General features: G+C 30.5%; 1 protein-coding gene across 1 annotated transcript in view; it reads right to left on the minus strand.

The window, feature by feature from the left end:
• LOC6051356 overlaps positions 1-18,727 on the minus strand; it is a 183,162-nt gene that overhangs the window by 157,515 nt on the left and 6,920 nt on the right.

Here is an 18,727-nt window from a genome sequence, read left to right on the forward strand (position 1 = left end):
AAAGTCTTTGATTGTGTTATAAATAGTATTGTTTCTTGTTTCTTGTTTCTTGTTTCTTGTTTCTTGTTTCTTGTTTCTTGTTTCTTGTTTCTTGTTTCTTGTTTCTTGTTTCTTGTTTCTTGTTTCTTGTTTCTTGTTTCTTGTTTCTTGTTTCTTGTTTCTTGTTTCTTGTTTCTTGTTTCTTGTTTCTTGTTTCTTGTTTCTTGTTTCTTGTTTCTTGTTTCTTGTTTCTTGTTTCTTGTTTCTTGTTTCTTGTTTCTTGTTTCTTGTTTCTTGTTTCTTGTTTCTTGTTTCTTGTTTCTTGTTTCTTGTTTCTTGTTTCTTGTTTCTTGTTTCTTGTTTCTTGTTTCTTGTTTCTTGTTTCTTGTTTCTTGTTTCTTGTTTCTTGTTTCTTGTTTCTTGTTTCTTGTTTCTTGTTTCTTGTTTCTTGTTTCTTGTTTCTTGTTTCTTGTTTCTTGTTTCTTGTTTCTTGTTTCTTGTTTCTTGTTTCTTGTTTCTTGTTTCTTGTTTCTTGTTTCTTGTTTCTTGTTTCTTGTTTCTTGTTTCTTGTTTCTTGTTTCTTGTTTCTTGTTTCTTGTTTCTTGTTTCTTGTTTCTTGTTTCTTGTTTCTTGTTTCTTGTTTCTTGTTTCTTGTTTCTTGTTTCTTGTTTCTTGTTTCTTGTTTCTTGTTTCTTGTTTCTTGTTTCTTGTTTCTTGTTTCTTGTTTCTTGTTTCTTGTTTCTTGTTTCTTGTTTCTTGTTTCTTGTTTCTTGTTTCTTGTTTCTTGTTTCTTGTTTCTTGTTTCTTGTTTCTTGTTTCTTGTTTCTTGTTTCTTGTTTCTTGTTTCTTGTTTCTTGTTTCTTGTTTCTTGTTTCTTGTTTCTTGTTTCTTGTTTCTTGTTTCTTGTTTCTTGTTTCTTGTTTCTTGTTTCTTGTTTCTTGTTTCTTGTTTCTTGTTTCTTGTTTCTTGTTTCTTGTTTCTTGTTTCTTGTTTCTTGTTTCTTGTTTCTTGTTTCTTGTTTCTTGTTTCTTGTTTCTTGTTTCTTGTTTCTTGTTTCTTGTTTCTTGTTTCTTGTTTCTTGTTTCTTGTTTCTTGTTTCTTGTTTCTTGTTTCTTTTTTTTTTTTGATTTTTGTTTTTTAGGTTTTTGGTTTTCAGTTTTATGCGCATGGATTCTATTAAATTTCGTTATTTTTAATTTATGCCATCAGGTATTATCTTGGAACAACACTGTTGCAGGAGTATAAACTTATTTTATCTTAAAAAAAATGAAAATATGACAGTTAAGTTTATTTGCACAAAAAACCTGATATTTCTGGTTGAAACTAAAAAAAACAATTTTCCATCAGGAGGAAAACTCAAGAAAGGTGACTAAGGAGAGAGACAAAATTAAGCTTGGTCCAGGCACCCCTTTATTGTGGATGTTTTTCCTCCTTCCAGTGAGAGTGAACTTGACGGTGTGGAAATAAGATGTTGCCCGGAAAGGGTTCCACCCAGAAGGTGGTGAAGCCCCGTCTAAACACCACCATGGATAAATGTATTAGACCGAGTGTAGAGGGACAACTTTGCAATTGTGAGAGACCTTTTTGTGCACACGTGTGTGAACTTTGTATTTGGTCACGTGTCTGGCAGGAACTTTCTCGAAATTCTATAACTGTCAAAAAACAGTTAAATAAGCAGAAAAGACCTTTTTCCTAAAATTGCTTGCCGAAAATTGCTAAATAATTGACTCAGGCTCAGGTAGCACAACAAAAGCGCTTTCAAAACAAGTCCAGCACTCAAACAAAATACCTCCACCAAGCCGCTGGAGTTGATCTCAAAGTCCAACATTGCCACCATGCCACCAAACCCTCACCGCCCAGGCACTCTCGCTCAAAGGTCGACGGCGCCGGCGTTGTTTACCGATAAAAATGATGTTTGCAGTAAAAATAACGATTTATTTTCCTTCCAACTAGTGCACATAAAAAAGCAAACACACCACCCCGGCACCGGGGCCCGGGACCATTCCTGGACTGTAGGGTGATCGTCCGTATTTTAGACCTACTCAATTTTAAAAACTACAGAACGATGAATTTATTTGGGACCAAAATCAAACCACTCACCCTCGTATGTAGAATTGAGTAGCAAAAACCATGGCAAACTACGACGACGACGACTGAACAAAAGATCAACCCAACCCCCCGAAAAGGAGCCATTGATTAGGGTAATCGACCCTACTGTGAATATTTTATTTTGCCCCAATTGAACCCAACTGAAACTAATGGCCAAGACTCGACGCCCACGTGTGCGGTACACTTTACTATCGTGATAAAGCTTCGAATTTGGCCAACCAAGCAGAGAGCCCCCTGAAGAAGGTCTGCTTTTGTCGTGTTTTGCAAAAATACGATAAAATTTCGGGGTGTTTTTTGGACGTAACCATAGATCCGACCCGAATGATAAACTCTCGAGTAGAGTGTAGTTACATTGGTGTTCTGGATGCGTCTCTGGAAAAATGTTATCTTTTGGGTATAAAACCTGAATTGTTATAACTTTAATGAAACACCGCGGCTTTCAAATTGAAGAGTTCAATATTTATTTTATTGAAAATAACTTATTTAAATAAAAGTCTATTATGGAGCAACCTAAAAAAAACAAAATTGGACCGATCCTTTCAATTAGCCTTTATTTTTCAAAAAAATAGTTACTGAATCCACCATTAGCTGGTTGATGTCTTCCTCACATTCAAATTGTGATTAAACGGTCGTAAAAAAGTATATGAATTAAACGCTTTTTACTTTTGATAGCATTGTAAGCTCTTCAATCAAAAAGTAAGTTTGATCCGCTAGAATAAAAATTACGAAAGTCCATACATTTTTGACAGGTTGCTCAAATGAAACCATAACAGCGTTTTTACCTAGGTATTTTAAAACGTGGGTTTAAAGAAAACTTCGATGTATTAGTATCAAAAGATCGGAAATTTAATACCCTTTCCGATGCCACATTTGTTGACTTGTGAATTGTGGACTTGTTCGGATGCCGGCGGATTTTTCGACGACGAAATTCCGGGTTGATACGAAATTCCAACGAAAAATCTATTCTAGCAATACAAAGACCCTCAAAACGGTGTTATACCCACTCCAGAATGTTTATTTAGCAATTCTATGGTCATATAATGACATTTAGATAAATTGAAAGTTTGCAAAATTAAGTTTAGATAAGTTTCATATAAAATTTCCAGAGTTATATAAACTTTTATACTAAGTAATTAGTAAACTTTATATTCAATCCAAATTATTTTTTTAATCAGTCAAGGATGTCTATTTGGAGTTGGGAGACTGGATTTATGGTGATTTGTCAACAAATCACATTTTTTATGTAATTTTTTCGAAAGGTGTACAAACTTTTTTTGCGTCTTTTTTGATTTCTGTAATAGTATTTGTTATATAACTTTTTAGGGAAATCATCTTTTCATGAGCTTTTAGTAGCAAAATGATCGGCACGAGTTTCTGAACAAAACGTAGTACTAGGTTTCTGTCAACATTAAATTGTTTACATGTTTCATCACAAAATGAACTTTTTTTAAATATTGTATATGACACTTAAGTGCTCCTAACTTTTGATAGAGTTATTGGATCTTCAATGTCTTATTGGATTGGTCTTTGAAATATCTTTCAAAAATATATAACATAACAGTGAATACAAAGAGACGAGTTGTTCCTTTTAATTCCGCTATATATTTTTAATATCTTGACAAGATATTGTCAAGATATTAAAAATATATAGCGGAATTAAAAGGAACAACTCGTCTCTTTGTATTCACAGTAATGCATTCTGCTAAAACGCTCAACCAAACCACAATTATAATATAACAGGTTTTCTTACAAAACCACCCTTTATACAATCTTCCGGATTTTCCTCCAAATTGTTTTTTTAACCATAACTTTTGAAGTACTTTACTAAACTTCGTAACATTCAATAGGGTCTAATGGGACCACAAGGCAGATCGAATGAGCCCAAAACAGTTAAAATCGGTTTAGCCAGTGCCGAGATAAATGTTATGAGGGTTTACCCTATTCGATTTTGATATTACAACTCTGCATACAATTCTGGCAGATCTTTATACCTTAACTTCTCAGTTTTATGTTTTTTTTTTTGTTTCTATTTTTCTAAGTTTTTTTTTTTAACTACGGGAAACGGGTCAGCTATTCGGCTTTTAAAAAGATTGCAGCATTATCTCTGATGACGGTATTTTCGATATTTTCCTTTAAACTGCTTTTAAAAACTCGAATCCACTTGTACATTTTGATCCAATTTTTATTACCTTCTTTATACTTATCATATTTTGCCTTTTGTACATCCAAAATAATCCAGTGAATTAAAAAAAATTTTGCATATTTAAAATGCCAGCCACTATACATGTTAGTGAAATTTTTTTTTTTCTAAAATTAGCAAAATCATATAAAACCAACAAGTTGAAATTTTATTGTACGGCAAATTTTAAAGATACTTAAATTTTTAACACGGTACAGTATGTTCTAAAATCTTTCAACTTAATGATGTGTTATTAAAGGTCTAACAAAGTAACGTTAGCGTGGAATTTCACCAAATTGATGTTCTTTGTTAAAAAATACACACTTTTTACAAGCATAAATACTTTTTAATCAAAAAAATTTTAAAACTCATAGAAACATTGATCTAAAAGTGATTTTGTGTGTTTTTTTTTCTGTGACCAAAGAAGATATTTTGCATAATTGGTTCGGCCATTCAAGTCTCCATAAAGTTTTTTCAAATATCTTAAATGTAAAAAGACCGAGCCACGTAGCCCAGTGGTAACGCTTCCGCCTCGTAAGCGGTAGATCGGGGTTCAAATCCCGGCTCGGACCAACACAACTGGTGATCTTTTCCCTTCTGGATTCGATTGCTTAGTAAAGGAAAGGTAGTGTATCGTCACAAACTGGACCTTATCAAGACACCTTAGGAAGACAACCTATGGAATGTTAACATTTACCTTTACATGTGGACATCAAGTTGATTAATAAACTGTCACTGAATCCGCTTTGTAAATGCCGGCCCCGATACTCTTCACGGGTGTTCCCATCAGGAACAGGGAAAGATTTACTTTTTTAAATGTAAAAATGCTATTTTAATATTCAAAACTCTAAATCTTGAGAACGAAATTGACATTTGCTAAGATTTTATTAAGAAAAAAAAGTTTCACTCTAAAAATCCAATTTTATCTTGAATTTCCAAGATTTTTATAAAACCTAAAATTCCCGAATCCCGGAAATTTTCATTTTTTCCGGTTTTCCAAGATAGAAGATAGTTTCTTTACATATTTAAGACATATTAGTCTTAAAAATTTAAAATTTCAGATTTGGGTTTTGCAAATAGTGGAACAGTAGAATACTTAGTAATCAATAGGATTTTAAAACACAGAAGCAAAAGTGTGGCTTTTGTTTTGCTTTTAAATACTATCTTTGAGCAATTCGCTCACAATTCGGTCACTCGATTTTTTCTTGTAGTTTTTAATCAGGCTGATACTTTTCTGGTGCCTTTGGTATGCCCAAAGAAGCCATTTAGCATCTATATAATTTATCTATATGATTTTCCATACAAATTTTGGCATAAACAAAAATTATGTATGAAAATTCAAAAATCAGTTTATTTTGAAGGATTTTTTTGATCTTTTTGTTATCTTCGGCAAAGTTGTAGGTATGGATAAGGACTACACTGCAATAAAATGATACACGGTAACACAAATTTTGGTAATTTTTAATTTCATTTTTTGTCACTAAATTTAATTTGCAAAAAAAAACACTATTTTTTTCATTTTTTGATATGTTTTAGAGGACATCAAATGCCAACTCTTCAGAAATTTCCAGGTTGTGCAAAAAATCTTTGAACAAGTTATGCATTTTTGAATCACTACAGATTTTTTTTCAAAAAATCGAAATATTGGTCGCCAAAATTTTTTAACTTCATTTTTCGATGTAAAATCAAATTTGCAATCAAAAAGTACCTCAGTGAAATTTTGATAAAGTGCAACGTTTTCAAGTTATAGCTATTTTTAAGCAACTTTATTGAAAATAGTCGCAGTTTTCCTTTTGTTTAATTAGTGCCCATGTTTACCCACCTTTGAAAAAAAATATTTTTGAAAAGCTGAAAAAAAATCTCTATATTTTGCTTTATTGAACTTTGTTGATACGACCCTTAGTTGCTGAAATATTGTCATGCAAAGGTTAAAAAACAAGAAATTTGATGTTTTCTAAGTCTTACCAAAACAACCCACCATTTTCTAACGTCGATATCTCAGCAACTAATGGTCCGGTTTAAAATGTTTAAATATGAAACTATTGTATAATTTCTGATATTTTCAAAATTTTCAAATCAAGACTAACATTTCAAAAGGGCGTAATATTGAATGTTTGTTTCTTTTGAAATGTTAGTCTTCATTAGAAAATTTTAAAAATATTGTTTTCGAAAAGATCGGAAAATTTCACGAATGTTTCATGTTTTAACATTGTAAATCGGACCTATAGTTGCTGAGATATCGAAATTAGAAAATGGTGGGTTGTTTGGGTGAGACTTAGAAAACATCAATTTTCTTGTTTTTAAACCTTTGCATGGAAATATCTCAGCTAATAAAGGTCGTATTACAAAAAGTTCAAAAAAGCAAAATTTTAGAAAATTTTTTCAGACTTTCAATTTTTTTTAAATGTGGGCAAACATGTGCAGTAATTAAAAAAAATGAAAAACTTCGGCTATTTAAAAAAATATCTAATAATGGCTATAACTTGAAAACGGTGCACTTTATCAAAATTTTACTAAAGTACTTTTTGATCGAAAATTTGATTTTACATCGAAAAATGAAGTTGAAAAATTTGAGCGACCAATCTTTCGATTTAAAAAAAAATCAGTATTGATTCAAAAATTCATAACTCGTTCAAAGATTTGTGCACAACCTGAAAATTTCTGAAAAGTTGGCATTTGATGTTCCCTAAAACATATCAAAAATTAAAAAAAATTAAAAAAAAAAAATTTTTTTGCAAATCAGGTTTTAATGACAAAAAGATTAATTAAAAATCACCAAATTTTACCATGTATCATTTTTTTTAGTGTAGTCCTTATCTATACCTACAACGTTACCGAAGACACCAAATCAATCAAAAAATTCCTTCAAAAGATACATGTTTTTGAATTGTCATACATCATTTCTGTATGGACAGCTCCCAAATGTATATGAAAAATTATATGGACAAACTAATGATGCAAAATGGCTTCTTTGGGCATACCGAATACACCATAAAAGTTTCAGCCGGATTAAAAAATACAAAAATTAAAATTAAAAAAAAAGATCCGTTTCGTAGAGAACTGCTCAGTTTGATGAATACTATGTTCTCATTGATGTAAAATTTGTCTGTGGTATTAAGAGTGCAGTGAAAACAATAATGTTTTCTGAACTAGAATTAGTCAATAAACCACTGGAAAAAAAATCTCAGGAGATCCTAAAAACCATGCTTCTCGACCAACCAAACCAAATCAAGATAATGTATGCATGTTCTTGTTCCCAGTTGCACAATAAACATGCTCGCCAAAAACTACAAAATCGTTGCATCCAATTATGCTAAACTCAATAAAGTGTCAATTCTTAGCCGTTGTGCTGTGGGGGCAAATTTACATCTCTCCGAGTACGGCGCTTGTAAATCCAATGCGGAGCAATTCCCATCAGAAATGGTCGTGTCTCTATATCTGGAACGGAACATGTCCTCCGTCGTCGTCCGTAGTTATGTTTTATTGGATGGAGGGCCTTGGGGAAAAACTCCAAATGCGATACTGGTTGCTATAAAGCTTCAACACACACACACGCATGGTTGACTGTAAATTTAATGCTGCTATAAAGCTTGGATCAGGAATAAAGCTTTGTTTAAGATTTGTTACATTGGAGATGAAAATTGAGTACTTTTTAAAACTGATGATTTCTACGCAGTTTGAAAATCTCCTTTCAACAAATTTTTAAATTTAAATAATCTCTTCTCAAAATCATCTCTTGAATCGGCTTACATAACCTCAATCCCAACCACCCTCAAAGTGCAGCACAGACTTCTCCGAACGGAACAAACGAAACCGAATTGCAACAACATTTTAATCCTCCATTATTACGGCAAGTGCATCCCACCCCCCGAAAAGTACACACTGACAGTTTGCCTCATACAACGTTTTGGGGAGCAAGAGGGAAGTTGGTGGAGCAGTCCACCGTCAACTCGAACGCAAAGACTCTGTCAGAGATGTTTTCCAGAGTGGGGCAAAAAGCCAGCAAGTACGTAGTTCATAAATAAGTTAAATCCCTCCCCCCCTCCCCCCATTATTGGACAGCTTGATTCCCTCTCATTTTGAGGTGGACTGTCGTTTGACGATGTAAATTTGTTTTAAATTTAGCAAATTTTAATTTAACATAGTCCTACGTCAACATCTTAAGTGTTTGTTTTCTTTAAATCTCAACAAGCATTTAAATATAATCAATGCTACGCTATTGCACGGTTTCATTCTCCGACTGCTTTTATCGAGTCATAAAGCAGAGTATATGCTCGCAATTAGTGCTTCTGTGTACTACAACATAGTAGTACCGACGAACAAAGTAATTTATGGTTGATTCAATACGAGCTTGCGAGTGCGAATCAGAGGGGTTCGAATGACTCAGCGGGATTGGGATTGAAAAAAAAATCAAAAAAATAAACATTTTCGCTTGATTTTTTACAACAATTTGATCAATTTTTCAAGTTACTGATAACAGCAAAAGGGATCGGCCCTATTCCGATGAGTTACAAAGTGGTCGAACCAACCCCTCAGCATGACGGACTAACCTTTTCCCCTGCAGTACACCGCAGGGGATGGGAGTTTTTTCCCAGGACAATTCTGAGGGTTTTCTGTGCTTCTTTGGGGTTACAAGAGAGAGCTAATATTCCCCCGCTTGTTTTTCCTTTCGTTTGAAGTTGATGAGGAGCTGACCGTAAATCAATAAGTCTTTGGGTTATCAGTAAAAAGATGTAAGCTGGTGGACACACAAAAGCGTTATGTTCTTTTAATCACGATGTGAAAATTCGGAAATAGTTTAGCAGCTGACCAATTCCGAACAATTTTAATATTTTGAGTTTATTTTTTTGTGGAATTGCTGCATACAAACAGTTGTTCAATGAATTTGATATTTTTCCAATTTTAAATAAAAATAATTCAGTTAATTGAAAACGATAATTTGGCAGTTAAGTTCACATATCTTCAAACATTTTTTCCGTTAAAATACTGGTTTCGGAAGAGTGTGGTTTGGAGTGCAATGGAAATGTTATGTTTTAAAACATTTTTGGCAAAACCGTCAATACTTATCTAGCTCGTTCTTCGCAACCTTAATAAATAAAATTACTTTTAAATTTCTTGTGTAATGTGTGAATTTAATTCAACAGCTTTTTTATTCGATTTTATCTATGAAGATGTTTAAATATTTAACTGACGAAAAATAAAAAAATAAAACTTAATATGTATATTTTCATAGTGTTTGAAACATGAGTAATGCTTTTGAAATTCGCTTTACTTGATTTTTTTAATAATAAACCATGTGAGCTTATTGGTGCTTCCAAACATGATTTTTTTTCTTGAAAATGTGCACAGAATTTTTAACAATTTCCTTGAGTTTTGGATTCTTTCGATCATGAGCCACTCTTTTTTTTGCAATTGATTGCTTTTTACTTTGATTAGTTTCAGTTTTTCTTCAAAAAGTCATTTGAAAATTATATTAAATTTGAATACATTTAACCCGAGCAACAATTTTTATAACTATTTGTGAAGATTTGTGTTCTTTTGATTTATTAAAAAAAAAATTTTCTTTTTTTTTTTGATTTTGTTAAATTTTCAGGCATTAATAAAATCTTAAAACAGTCAAATAGGGTACGTTATCCATTAGTGGACCCCTTTCCTATAGTGGACCCTCTGAAGGGTTTTTAATGGAAAATTCAATAAAATCACAATTTCAAGCGTGTTGTTGTCTACAAATCTTTTATTTGGCATGTTCAGCATCATTTAGAACAATGTTGACTGACATTGAATTGTCCTTTTCACCAAAATAAGTGTTTTGAGTTCGACATCTGAAATCAGCCATGGCCACTAGCATTTTCACAACAAAACTGCAATTATATTTTATGATTGAATTAACCATCCAATCATTTTTTGACTGATTACACAGCGTAACAAAAAAATTTTTTTTGTTATTAGCAGAACGATTCAAAAAACTCCCCGAGGGATCGGCTTCCTGAACACAATGCAACCTGGCCCATGTCTTAATTGTTACCCTAGCTCGAGATATTCAATGCAGAAGTTTTGCATATGAATCACCCCCCGTCGAAAAAATATTTTTTATTTTGTTTTCACTGTAACTTAAGTTTTATAAGGTCTTTTTAGATGCTTCTGGTGTCATTGGACGGTAAATTGTTATTAAAACCCAAAATATGGTCCCGTTGGTCGGTTCCCGTGACCGGTTCCGGTGGAAATCCGGATTATTGGCCAAAATTGTGCGAAATCTTCAAAATTTTGAAATTTGTTGCTCTTTATGCGAAAAAAAAACATACTATTGCTTCAAACAATCAATACAAACTCAAAAAATGGTTTGTCCAAGCATATCTGAAGGTGTTTTATCGAAAATGTGGCCATTGAGAACCGGTTCTGGCCTATCCGGATCCGGAAACTAGAAAACATTTAAGCAGTTTTTTTTTTTCAAAATTCCTTTGTGTCAGACAATTTAGAAAATCAAATGTGGTGTTGAAGCATTTTTTGCTACTCTATATTTTCAGAATCTCAAAATATGGCCAAGGGGCCAATGGGAACCTGTTCTGACTGTCCCGGATCCGGGAAACAGTGGTCACATGACATTTTTATTGAATTTATTTAAAAGTTGTTTAAGTTACCAGAATTTCAAAATTCCTTGAAAAAAAAATCTGATTTTATTTATAGCCAGAATCAGAAATGTGGCCATCGGGAATCTATTCTTAATGTTCCGGATCATGGAACCAGTGGACACTTGACAGTTTTATTTAAAATAAAAAAAAATAAGTTTATTTTTTTTAATTAATCTAAATTTCATCAAAATCAGATTCAGAGGTGTAGCCAAATGGCTAACCGGACCATGTTTATATATTCCGGATCAGGGAACCAGTGGACAAAATTCAAGATTCCTGGAAAACAAATCAGATCAGAAATTTGGTCAAGTGGCCAACCGGAACCTGTTTTAAATGTTGTTAAAATAATGTCAAATATTTTAGTTAAGAAATTTTCAGGATTCCTTAAATAAATCTGAATTTATTTAAAATCAGATTTATAAATTTGGCAAATGGGAACCTGTTCTAAATTATCCGGTTAAGGAAACCAGATGACACTTGACATTTTAATTGAATTTATCTAAAAAAAAAAAAAAACTGGATTTATAAGATTCCTGTTTTAAAATCAGAATTTATTTATGATTTCTTTGACATTATAATTAAATTTGTTTTAAAACATAGTTACTGGATTTATAAGATTCCTGTAAAACATATGAATTTATTTAATATCAGATTCCGAAATGTTGTCAAATGGCTAATGAGAACCTGTTCTAAATAATTTGGATCAGGAAACCAGTGGACACTTGACATTTTAATTAAATTTATTTAATAATACATATTCACCGGATTTATAAAATTCCTTGCAAAATTCTGAAATAATTAAAAATTATTTTAACAATTTAATTTCATTTATTTTAAAAACATAGTAACTGGATTAACAAGATTCTTCGAAAAATCAGAATTTATTTAAAATCATTTTGAAATTTTAATTAAATTTATTTCTAAAAATAGTTACTGGACTTAACAGATTCCTGGAAAAAACAGAATTTATTTAAAATCAGAATCTGTCGTGGGGCCAAATGGCCAATTGGAACCTGTTCTAAATAATCCGGATCAGGAAACCAGTAGACACTTGACATTTTAATTAAATTTATTTAAAAAAGTTACTGGAATAATGAGAATCGTGTTAAAAAAAAGCAGATTTTATTTAAAATTATTTTGAAATTTCTATAACATTTATCTAAAATAATAGTAGCTGTACTTGACAGATTCCTAGAAAAAAATCTGAATTTATTTAAAATCAGAATCAGAGATGTGGCCGAATTGCTAATTGGAACCTGTTCTAAATAATCCGGATCATTAAACCAGTTGACACTTGACATTTTAATTAAATTTATTTAAAAAAAATTACTGAATTTATAAGATTCCTGTTAAAAAATCAGAATTTATTTGAAATTGTTTTGACTTTTTTGTTAAATTTATTTAAAAACATAGTTACTTGATTTATAAGAGTTCTTGAAAATTCTGACTTTACTTAAAATTATTTTGACAAACTAATCAAATTTATTTTAAAAAACATAGTTACTGGATTTATAAGATTCTTCGAAAAATCTGTATTTATTTAAAATCATTTTGAAAATTTAATAATTTTTTTTTTTTTAGAATATTCACTGGACTTAACAAATTCCTGAAAAAAAATCTGAATTTATTTAAAATCAGAATCAGAATTTAATTAAATTCATTTAAAATCAGAATCAGAAATAAGTCAAATGGCTAATGGGAACCTGTTCTAAATAATTCGGATCTGGAAACCAGTGGACACTTGACATTTTAATTAAATTTATTTAAAAAGTTACTGGAATAATAAGATTCCTGTTAAAATAAAACAGATTTTACTTAAAATTATTTTGAAATTTTAATTGAATTTATTTAAATAAATAGTAACTGGACTTAACAGATTTCTGGAGAAAAACTGAATTTATTTAAAATCAGAATAAGAAATATGACCAAATGGCCAATTGGAACTTTTTCTAAATAATCCGGATCATGAAACCAGTTGACACTTGAAATTTTTATTAAATTTATTTAAAAAAATACTGGATTTATAAGATTCCTGTTAAAAACTGAATTTATTTAAAATTATTTTGAAATTTCAGTTAAATTTATTTAAAGACATAGTAACTGGATTTATAAGAGTCCCTGAAAAATTCTGACTTTACTTAAAATTATTTTGACAAATTAATCAAATTTATTTAAAAAAAACATAGTTACTGGATTTATAAGATTCTTCGAAATATCTGAATTTATTTAAAATCATTTTGAAATTTTAAATAAATTTATTTTTAAAAATAGTAACTGGACTTAACAGATTCCTGGAAAAAAACTGAATTTATTTAAAATCAGAATCTGATGTGTGGCCAGATGGCCAATTGGAACCTGTTCTAAATAATCCGGATCATGAACCCGGTTGACACTTGACATTTTAATTAAATTTATTTAATAAAAATACTGGATTTATAAGATTCCTGTTAAAAATTCAGAATTTATTTAAAATTATTTTGACATTTAAGTTAAATTTATTTAAAAACATAGTTGATTAATAAGAGTCCCTGAAAAATTCTGACTTTACCTAAAATTATTTTGACAAATTAATCAAATTTATTTCAAAAAAACATAGTAACTGGATTTATAAGATTTTTCGAAAAATCAGAATTTATTTAAAATCATTTTGAAATTTTAATTAAATGTATTTCTAAAAATAGTTACTGGACTTAACAGATTCCTGGAAAAAATCAGAATTTATTTAAAATCAGAATCTGTCGTGTGGCCAAATGGCCAATTGGAACCTGTTCTAAATAATCCGGATCAGGAACCAGTGGACACTTGACATTTTAATTAAATTTATTTAAAAAGTTACTGGAATAATAAGATTCCTGTTAAAATAAAACAGATTTTATTTAAAATTATTTTGAAATTTTAATTGATTTTTTTAAATAAATAGTAACTGGACTTAACAGATTCCTGGAGAAAAACTGAATTTATTTAAAATCAGAATAAGAAATATGTCTAAATGGCCAATTGGAACCTGTTCTAAATAATCTGGATCATGAAACCAGTTGACACTTGACATTTTAATTAAATTTATTTAAAAAAAATACAGGATTTATAAGATTCCTGTTAAAAAAACAGAATTTATTTAAAATTATTTTGAAATTTTAGTTAAATTTATTTAAAGACAGTAACTGGATTTATAAGAGTCCCTGAAAAATTCTGACTTTACTTAAAATTATTTTGACAAATTAATCAAATTTATTTGAAAAAAAACATAGTTACTGAATTTATAAGATTCTTCGAAAAATCTGAATTTATTTAAAATCATTTTGAAAATTTAATTAATTTTTTTTTTTCAAAATAGTTACTGGACTTAACAAATTCCTGAAAAAAATCTGAATTTATTTAAAATCAGAATCAGAATTTAATTAAATTTATTTAAAATCAGAATCAGAAATAAGTCAAATGGCTAATGGGAACCTGTTCTAAATAATTCGGATCTGGAAACCAGTGGACACTTGACATTTTAATTAAATTTATTTAAAAAAGTTACTGGAATAATAAGATTCCTGTTAAAATAAAACAGATTTTATTTAAAATTATTTTGAAATTATAATTGAATTTACTTAAATAAATAGTAACTGGACTTAACAGATTCCTGGAGAAAAACTGAATTTATTTAAAATCAGAATAAGAAATATGACCAAATGGCCAATTTGAACTTTTTCTAAATAATCCGAATGATGAAACCAGTTGACACTTGACATTTTAATTAAATTTATTTTAAAAACTGGATTTATAAGATTCCTGTTAAAAACAGAATTTATTTAAAATTATTTTGAAATTTTAGTTAAATTTATTTAAAGACATACAGACTGGATTTATAAGAGTCCCTGAAAAATTCTGACTTCACTTAAAATTATTTTAACAAATTCATCAAATTTATTTAAAAAAAATGGTTTCTGAATTTATAAGATTCATCGAAATATCTGAATTTATTTAAAATCATTTTGAAATTTTAATTAAATTTATTTAAAAAAATAGTTACTGGACTTAACAGATTCCTGGAAAAAATCAGAATTTATTTAAAATCAGAATCTGTCGTGTGGCCAAATGGCCAATTGGAACCTGTTCCAAATAATCCGGATCAGGAAACTAGTGGTCACTTGACATTTTAATTAAATTTATTTAAAAGTTACTGGAATAATAAGATTCCTGTTAAAATAAAACAGATTTTATTTAAATTTATTTTGAAATTTCAACTGAATTTATTTAAATAAATAGTAACTGGACTTAACAGATTCCTGGAAAAAAACTGAATTAATTTAAAATCAGAATAAGAAATGTGACCAAACAGCCAATTGGAACCTATTCTAAATAATCAAGATCATGAAACCAGTTGTTACTTTACATTTTAATTAAATTTATTTTAAAAAACTGGATTTATAAGATTCCTGTTGAAAAAGAGAATTTATTTAAAATTATTTTGACATCTTAGTTAAATTTATTTAAAAACATAGTTACTTGATTTATAAGAGACCCACAAAAAATCTGACTTCTCTTTAAATTATTTTGACAAATTAATTAAATTTATTTAAAAAAACATAGTTACTGGATTTATAAGATTCTTCGAAAAATCAGAATTTATTTAGAATCATTTTGAAATTTTAATTAAATTTATTTCTAAAAATAGTTACTGGACTTAACAGATTCCTGGAAAAAATCAGAATTTATTTAAAATCAGAATCTGATGTGTGTCCAGATGGCCAATTGGAACCTGTTCTAAATAATCCGGATCATGAAACCTGTTGACACTTGATACTTTAATTAATTTTATTTAAAAGAAAAAAATACTGGATTTATAAGATTCCTGTTAAAAAATCAAAATTTATTAAAAGTTATTTTGACATTACATTAAATTTATTTAAAACATAGTTTCTGGATTTATAAGAGTCCCGGAGAAATTATTTTGACAAATTTATTAAATTTATTTCAAAAACATAGTTACTGGATTTATAAAAAAGCAAAGCTCATTTCTAGGCGTCCGAAGGTTATATGTGGTGAGTCACTCAAAACTCTTTTACGCAAATGGACCGACGCTTTACTTCCCCATCCGATAGAAGGCGTGATCAGGCAAATCTCGTCTCGAAAAATGCCACCGGGTCCGTCTGGGATTGAACCCAGGCCATACTGTGGTGAGAGGCAACTACGCTAACCACTGCCTCACCGGACCTGGCCCGGATTTATAAGATTCTTCGAAAAATCTGAATTTATTTAAAATCATTTTGAAATTTGAATTAAATTTATTTTTAAAAATAGTTACTGGACTTAACAGATTCCTGAAAAAATCGCAATTTATTCAAAATCAGAATCTCAAGTGTGGCCAAATGGCCAATGGGAACTTGTTCTAAATAATCCGGATCAGGAAACTGGTTGACACTTGACATTTTAATTAAATTTATTAAAAAAAAGTTACTGGATTTATGAGATTCTAATCTAATCTAATCTAATCAAATCAGACCCTAGCGCAGCCAATCTTTCGAAAGGATCCTGGAGAGTGCCTTAGGTTAGATGACGCCTAGCACCCTTCTTGTCATTTATTAACATTTGTAGTGCGCCATTGCATTAGAAATGCATTGAAACATCACAAGCGTTAAACCGGCCAGGCCTACTGCGTAAAGCCGTATCGCAGAGATGACTCGTAATTGGGTTGAGTTTGAGCACTGAGTGAGGAAGAAGCGTGGGGACACACCATCATACGCTCCGAAAATTTGTTGTATTCGTTGGGAGCACCACCGGGACCCTATGGGACGGGACATTGTATTTCCACGAATGCCCTGGACATTATTTGCCGTGGTTATAGCGCCACAACTTGCTCTCTGTAACAGTATTCCTAATTTCAGTTCACGCTCACCAAGTCATCATGGCCTTGTGGTTAGCATTTTTGCTTACCAATCCAAAGGACGGAGGATCGAACCCCGCCTCGAGCGACTTTGATTTTTCGTTCATATTCATCATTTCAAATTTATGCGTTCTTAAACTTTCTCGTTGGGAGCAGATGGGAATCGAACCCAGAACCATTCGCTTACAAAGCGAACACCGTAACCATTCAGCCACAGCCGCTCCCCGCAGTTACTGGATTTATGAGATTCCTGTTAAAAAATCAGAATTTATTAAGAAATTATTTTATTAAAAAAAAAAAAAAATTATTTGACTTAATAAATTTCTGCAAAAATTCAGAATTTTCTTTAAATCAAAATCAGAAATCTGGCCAAGTGGCCAACCGGAACCTGTTTTAAATGTTGTTAAAATGTTGTCGAATATATTAGTTAGGATAATTTCAAAACTCACTAAAATGAAACTGAATTTACTTAAAATCAGATACTTTCTGATTTTTATTTTAAATAAATCAAGATTTTCTGCAGAATTTTTGTAAGTAGTGTAGTTATTTTTAAAATAAATTTAATTGAAATTTCAAAATGATTTCAAAAATTTAGATTTTTACAGGAATCTTATAAATCCAGTAACTATGTTTTTAAAATAAATTAAATGAAAATGTAAAAATAAATTTAAATGAATTCTGTTTTTTTAAACAGGAATCTTATAAATTCGATAGCTCTTTTTTTAAATAAACTTAATTAAGATGTCAAGTGTCATCTGGTTTCCTAATCCGGATTATTTAGAACAGGTTCCCATTGGCCACATTTATAAATCTGATTTTAATTAAATTCAGATGCATTTTAAGGAATCCTGAAAATTTCTTAATAAAATTATTTTACAATATTTTAACAACATTTAAAACAGGTTCCGGTAGGCCACTCGGCCAACTTTCTGATCTGATTTGTTTTCCAGGAATCTTGAATTTTGTCCACTGGTTCCCTGTCCGGAATATATAAACATGGTCCGGTTAGCCATTTGGCTACATCTCTGATTCTGATTTTGATGAAATTTAGATTAATTAAAAAAAAATAAACTTATTTTTTTAATTTTAAATAAAACTGTCAAGTGTCCACTGGTTCCATGATCCGGAACATTTAGAATAGATTCCCGATGGCCACATTTCTGATTCTGGCTATAAATAAAATAAGATTTTTTTCAAGGAATTTTGAAATTCTGGTAACTAAACAACTTTTAAATAAATTCAATAAAATGTCATGTGACCACTGTTTCCCGGATCCGGGACAGTCAGAACAGGTTCCCATTGGCCCCTTGGCCATATTTTGAGATTCTGAAAGTATAGAGTAGCAAAAATGCTTCAACACCACATTTGATTTTCTAAATTGTCTGACACATAGGAATTTTGAAAAAAAAACTGCTTAAATGTTTTCTAGTTTCCGGATCCGGATAGGCCAGAACCGGTTCTCAATGGCCACATTTTCGATAAAACACCTTCAGATATGCTTGGCCAAACCATTTTCTGAGTTTGTATTGATTGTTTGAAGCAATAGTATGTTTTTTTTCGCATAAAGAGCAACAAATTTCAAAATTTTGAAGATTTCGCACAATTTTGGCCAATAATCCGGATTTCCACCGGAACCGGTTTCGGGAACCGACCAACGGGACCATATTTTGGGTTTTAATAACAATTTACCGTCCAATGACACCAGAAGCATCTAAAAGACCTTATAAAACTTAAGTTACAGTGAAAACAAAATAAAAATATTTTTCGACGGGGTGATTCATATGCAAAACTTCTGCATTGAATATCTCGAGCTAGGGTAACAATTAAGACATGGGCCAGGTTGCATTGTGTTCAGGAAGCCGATCCCTCGGGGAGTTTTTTGAATCGTCCTGCTAATAACAAAAAAAATTTTTTTGTTACGCTGTGTTATTTAACTTCAGCAAGTCGAAATAATGTAAG

Source organism: Culex quinquefasciatus, chromosome 1, assembly GCF_015732765.1.
Source record: "Culex quinquefasciatus strain JHB chromosome 1, VPISU_Cqui_1.0_pri_paternal, whole genome shotgun sequence".
NCBI lineage: Eukaryota > Metazoa > Arthropoda > Insecta > Diptera > Culicidae > Culex > Culex quinquefasciatus.